The sequence below is a fragment of the Lepisosteus platostomus genome, chromosome 5 (genome assembly GCF_059453375.1).
Source record: "Lepisosteus platostomus isolate fLepPlt1 chromosome 5, fLepPlt1.hap1, whole genome shotgun sequence".
Classification (NCBI taxonomy): Eukaryota; Metazoa; Chordata; class Actinopteri; order Semionotiformes; family Lepisosteidae; genus Lepisosteus; species Lepisosteus platostomus.
In genome coordinates, this window is record NC_142615.1 from 22,092,015 (window position 1) to 22,098,014 (window position 6,000).

Below are 6,000 nucleotides of genomic sequence, written 5' to 3' on the forward strand. Positions count from 1 at the left end.
ACAAGGAACCCCCTGGGGGCATAATCTTAAACTGACCATTTGGGCCTCTTAACTGGCCAAATACCATGACCCCCCCCCCCCCCTTACCATAACATTGAATGACGTCTGAAGCAGCAAGCAAGGACTATATAACCTAAAAGTTTGTACCGGCACATCGAACAATACTTCGGTTTTGTTGTTTCTTGCGGGAAACAAGACTTCAGCTTTATTGTTCCTTGCATGCAATAAACTCATCTATTTTACTTCATCTTGGGATCAAGAACCTTATTCCTTCTGTTACAACAGTACCAAACGCACGTTTCTTCTGTAACCGGAGCCGATCATTTGCAATTGGGCTGTGCCGACAGACCAGGTCGAGCTGTCGGCTCAAAAGCAGCGCAGGACCTGCAAGAACAACAGAAAGATTAGCATCCAGCGGGGGCCTCTTAGTGAGCCCAAGAGCTCATCAAGAATCGGCTCCAGCAACAGGGCTGGGCGCATTGTTCCATTCTCCGCCCACTCTCGGTGTAAACAAGTCCCTCCTGGTCTCTGCTTGAAATGCACTTTCCTCCGTTTGCTTTGGTGTAACTGGCTTCCCCTGCATGGGCGAATGTGAAGAAGATCCTTAGTAAGTCATTGAAGAAAACCGAGAAGAGGTCGGAGTGGCCTCTGTCGTTCATCAACGATCCAGTCAGGCAGTACTCCTCTGTAAAGCGCCGTTCGTTCACGTCGATTGGCTTTTTTTTGCCTTCATTCGTGCGAGTAGTAAAAGCAGACGCCCCTATTCTGCCGTGACCCGGATTCGAACCGGGGTTGTTGCGGCCACAACGCAAAGTACTGACCACTATACGATCACAGCGAGTTACCGAGACACACACGGCAGGGCGGAGAGGGCTGTGCTCTCTTCGTGTGTCATAATTCGGAAAAGTCCTGACGTTGCATTTCAACTGAGCCCCAGTATACATCGACCCTTTCCGCTTTTCATTGCTCTCGCTTTCAGAGCCTCCGCACGGCACACGACTCGACATCAGGAAGCACATTGAAGTGAAAGCAGGAAGCGCTGCGACATGCACTGTGCAGATCCCGCCACAATAAGAGGTGAGTGGGTCTGTTCGATGCACAAGGAACGCTTTGAGAAGCGTCAAAGGCAAGTCATTCCGAGTTGGTCGTTTGTGTTTTCCGTTCAGACGCGAAATGCTGACATGATCTCTCGGCTCCTCGGTTGTCATTTCTGCTCCGTAAAGGAATCACAGCACGCGTCGGCTTCCAGCACGGTGGGTCGGGACACGATGCCGGGGGTCGGAGAGAGCGATGTCTTCCTCGTTAGTATAGGACCTGTCACCTGTCCCCACCTGTCACGCGGGAGACTGGGGTGCATCAGGACGCGCCTTGAAGTGAAAGCAGGATGCGCTGTGACATGCACTGTGCAGATCCCGCCACACTAAGAGGTGGGTCCAGTGGGTCTGTTCGATCACAGCGCTAGGCGAATCCCCAATCCCCTTTTGTGCCTGGCGACAAAAGATGTCTGTTTCCGCCCGGTTTCGAACCGGGGACCTTTCGCGTGTGAGGCGAACGTGATAACCACTACACTACGGAAACGGTGCTAAGACGTGCCCAGCGGCCCAGCAATGAGCTTCGCCAATGCGATTTAGCTGCTTCCAGTGCCTTTATTGGAGTGCGCTGATGGACCGTGCTCTCTCTCCAGAGACCAGCACGCCTGTCATGGACGGAGCAGGAAAGGCGGCGCCACATTCTACAGCCCTCTCCACGCAATCGACGAAATCGGGCTACTGAAGTGGAGAAAATCGCCTCTCCAGAAAGTGCAAATATCATCTTGGAGACTATAAATCCTATTGCCGAAGGTCAGCCCTGTCTACCAGAGTAACCCTCCCACAGCGATGATCAGCTCGTCTCACACGCGAGAAGTTTCGGTTGGAAACAAGCGCCCCCTCTTCTCGCACGTTTTGCACGTTCGAGTAGTTTTAATGCGGCTCTTTCGTACACGGTGCTGATCTTTTGGAAAGCAGGAGGCAAAACCGAGTCGAACCGCCTGGGTGAAAACCAGGAACCCTAACCGCTAGACTATATGGCAGCGAACAACCATGCTGTTCACGGCATCAAGCAAGCAAACTACATAAATATGAGAAAACACGCAAGAGAGTTGTCACTCAGAGTGTCGAAGGGTCGATGTATACTGGGGCTCAGTTGAAATGCAACGTCAGGACTTTTCCGAATTATGTCACACGAAGAGAGCACAGCCCTTTCCGCCCTGCCGCGTGTGTCTCGGTAACTCGCTGTGGTCGTATAGTGGTCAGTACTTTGCGTTGTGGCCGCAACAACCCCGGTTCGAATCCGGGTCACGGCAGAATAGGGGCGTCTGCTTTTACTACTCGCACGAATGAAGGCAAAAAAAAAGCCAATCGACGTGAACGAACGGCGCTTTACAGAGGAGTACTGCCTGACTGGATCGTTGATGAACGACAGAGGCCACTCCGACCTCTTCTCGGTTTTCTTCAATGACTTACTAAGGATCTTCTTCACATTCGCCCATGCAGGGGAAGCCAGTTACACCAAAGCAAACGCAGGAAAGTGCATTTCAAGCAGAGACCAGGAGGGACTTGTTTACACCGAGAGTGGGCGGAGAATGGAGCAAATGATCGGCTCCGCGTACAGAAGGAACGTGCGTTTGGTACAAGAGTGCACGAAGGCACCGGAAATACATTGGGAACAAATGACCGGTCGCTCAAGACCTCTGTGAAGTACAGGAGCGTGCAAAATGAGGCTGTTTCCGCCCGGTCTCGAACCGGGGACCTTTCGCGTGTTAGGCGAACGTGATAGCCGCTACACTACGGAAACCTGTAGGGACGGCTGCTGGTGTCTCGCTTGCGTTTCGGGCTGAGAAAGGGACGCGTCACTTTAGGCAGGTGGCGCTGGAGAGAGGAACAAAGGGCGCGATGAAACAAAATGCCGAAACCCGGGATCGAACCAGGGACCTTTAGATCTTCAGTCTAATGCTCTCCCAACTGAGCTATTTCGGCAGTGCGCAAATCCCACAGCCACCTGCTCCAGCCTTCCTGTGTTGTGGCATGAGCGCACCAAGAGTAGCGGGAGAGTGTTGCAGGAACGTCACTCAGAAGGAAAGCCACCCAGCTGCGCCCTCTGAGCTCTGTCCAGCGCATCTTCCTCGCATGGACTCCTGCCTGCGACGGGCAGGAAACAATTAGCAAGAACAGAACGACACGCCATGGGTGTCTCATGACCGCACCTTAGGTTGTGACACGTGCAGGTGTGAGGGGTTGCCGGGCTACTTTGGAGCAGAGCTTGGGCGGAGGGGGGGCGGGAAAGCAGTCAAAGAGGTGACACCTCAAGGTCTGCACGATCACAGCTCTCCGCCGCCCCAGGCTTCCGCTCGATAAGCTACTGGACACACCCGCCCCTCCTCACACAGACCGTGGAAAAGCCCCCGAGTGGGAGGGCTCGCTCTTCCTCCCAGGAGCTCTTGGACACGACGCCCAGACAGGGCGCGGGGAGCCGCCGCCTGCAAACACGGCTCCAGGCAGGACTCCACTCCGCAGGAGCCGCAGAGCAGAGGAGATGAGGGCAGCTTAGCTCCTGTGCAGAGACCTGAGCTGTTGTTGCTGTGGATGCTGTCTTTTCTGTTCTTGGGGTAGGACATCAGGAAGCACATTGAAGCGCTGCGACATGCACTGTACAGATCCCGCCACTACTGGGCCCGATTTCCCCGGATCGAAACCGGGCGGAAACAGGCCCGTTTCGTTTGTTGCCACGCACAATGTTTGGGGATTCGCCTAGCGCTGTGATCGAACAGACCCACTCACCTCTTAGTGTGGCGGGATCTGCACAGTGGATGTCGCAGCGCATCTTGCTTTCACTTCAATGCATGTCCTGATGTACCCTGGTCTCCCGCGTGACAGGTGGGGATACTTGCTGTCACGACCACCAGCCAGCGGAGATCATCACGTAAGCGAGCCAATCAGCACCAGCAGTGGATAACTACTAACAAGCGCCGCCGCACGAGTTAACACACCTGCAATTGCTCTACCGTGCGGCACGCCGGGTTATTTATACCATTCGTACCTGATTCCCGTTGCTCGGTATTGAGTTCTCTACTTGTTGCTCAGCCTAGCGTTCTTACCCCTCTTTTGCCTTCCTGGAATTCTGCCTGCACCTTTTGCCTTCGGACTTCGGATCTCGTCTCGCCCCTTGGATTGTTTGCTATCATTGGCTGTTTTGGATATGAGCCTGTAGCTCTCTTTTCGACTACGATTCTGTCTCACGTTTTGGATTGTTCGCCACCAGTGCCTTTACCGGATCTCGACTTACCTTCGCCTTCGGACTACGACTCAGCTCCTGGATTTGCTCGGTACATTTACTTACCTCCCTGCGACTCCTGCATCTGCATCGGATCCTTTTCACCTCTACAGAGCAGCGTTACACTTGCCACTATACTAACGAGGAAGACATCGCTCTCTGCTTAGTGTGTAAAACACTTACTTGCAGCATTGTGGGTGCTGTTGTTTAAATGCTATTGGTTTGTGAACAGAATACCCCTATCCCAGTACATTGTGCCACATTAAATAAACACACGAGAAAAAGAGATTCAGAACACAAAGCTGTGTCAGTGTTCTGTGTAAAAAATCGGTTTGAACATCATGGAAGCTGTTTTTAATAAGCTGCTGAGTAAAGAATATTTTAATCTTCCTGCTGTCAGTAGTATTGTGCATGTAGTTGACTCTTACCTGAATGAAAACAGGACGTAAAGGAAGGGTTTCAGAATTCAGACAAAGCTTTATTCCCGTGCTTACAGTCTGGGTAATTGGAGACTGCGCTGTTATGCTTCCTATGGTCATATACGGGTTTTTCGCATGAAGCCGTATTGAACAGTATTTCTCGGGGGTTTAAAAAAAAGATAATTAGCTCACTGATACTTTGATGTAGAGGCTGTGGAAATATCCACGTCGTGGTCTTTAAAATGCATTTGGTTTGAAAGCGTTCTGTGCTTCCGTTGCGAAGATATGGACAAAAGAATATTCGTGCTTGGTCCAAAAAATGTAATATAAACGAAAAAGTAAAGGCTGAGAAAGCATTCACAATGTATTTTATGCACAAAGCAAGTATTCTCGCGATTCTAATAGGTTTCGTGAAAACGCTACAGGCGTGGCAAAATCGTTTTCGAACTTCAAGCTAACTTTACCCCGGTGTTTTACGCTGCTCTTTTCTACACTGAACTGATCATTTGGACACCGTAGGACAAGAGAGACACATTTCTATGTAATCAGGAAACCAGGAATCCTAACCGTTAGCCCGTTAGTGCCACAGAAAAAAAAAACGTTTCAGCAAGATAAAATTGCAGGATAAACACATTTTTTCTTTTTCGTAGCGCTTGTGTTTTGTTTGATTTAGCGAATTTTATACACTTTATTTCTGACACATGACTTAAAAGGCTGGTAGAGTATATTTAATACAAGAGCGCTGAACAACAATTTTCATCTACCGTATTGTCATGTTTTTTAAAAAAGCAAGTTAAATGCATATATAGTAAATGTTTTTCTTTTTCATATAATAGTGTTTATGGTCTGATAAACGTAATTCATTATTTAACGGACATTTGGTATAATTAAAAAAAATACTCATTCACGAATGTAAACATTTTTTACAATAACGTGTTCTATTGTGATCTTGCGCCCCATGCAGCAATATCACCAGACAGTTTAACGGTCTGTCGTCCTTTTACAGTTCTGGGTTTTATTCTGTCTTCAGATGCACCAGATGTATTTTTAAAATACGTAAATAACAATTCTGGTGCTGCGAGGCATTCTGATTAATTCAGATTCACTCTTCACGTGTGTTATAGATATCATATAATGTTTTTGTATCCACGCAAAACCTCGCATGAAGTTGATAAACTTTGCTTGTAACATATTTAACAAGGCACAGTGCCAAACAATTAAAATACATTAGAAAAGTACCCAAACTCATCTAATTTATGTATTTGAAACG

General features: G+C 49.2%; 4 non-coding genes across 4 annotated transcripts; all 4 read right to left on the reverse strand.

Annotated features, from left to right (window-relative positions):
• Positions 1-766: 766 nt before the first annotated feature.
• trnah-gug (transfer RNA histidin (anticodon GUG)) lies at positions 767-838 on the reverse strand. Its single transcript has one exon. It is a non-coding gene; the product is annotated as a tRNA-His (tRNA).
• Positions 839-1,505: 667 nt separating this feature from the next.
• Positions 1,506-1,578, reverse strand: trnav-cac (transfer RNA valine (anticodon CAC)). Its single transcript has one exon. It is a non-coding gene; the product is annotated as a tRNA-Val (tRNA).
• A 1,184-nt stretch (positions 1,579-2,762) lies between these two features.
• Positions 2,763-2,835, reverse strand: trnav-aac (transfer RNA valine (anticodon AAC)). Its single transcript has one exon. It is a non-coding gene; the product is annotated as a tRNA-Val (tRNA).
• A 109-nt stretch (positions 2,836-2,944) lies between these two features.
• Positions 2,945-3,017, reverse strand: trnaf-gaa (transfer RNA phenylalanine (anticodon GAA)). Its single transcript has one exon. It is a non-coding gene; the product is annotated as a tRNA-Phe (tRNA).
• Between the last annotated feature and the right edge of the window lie 2,983 nt (positions 3,018-6,000).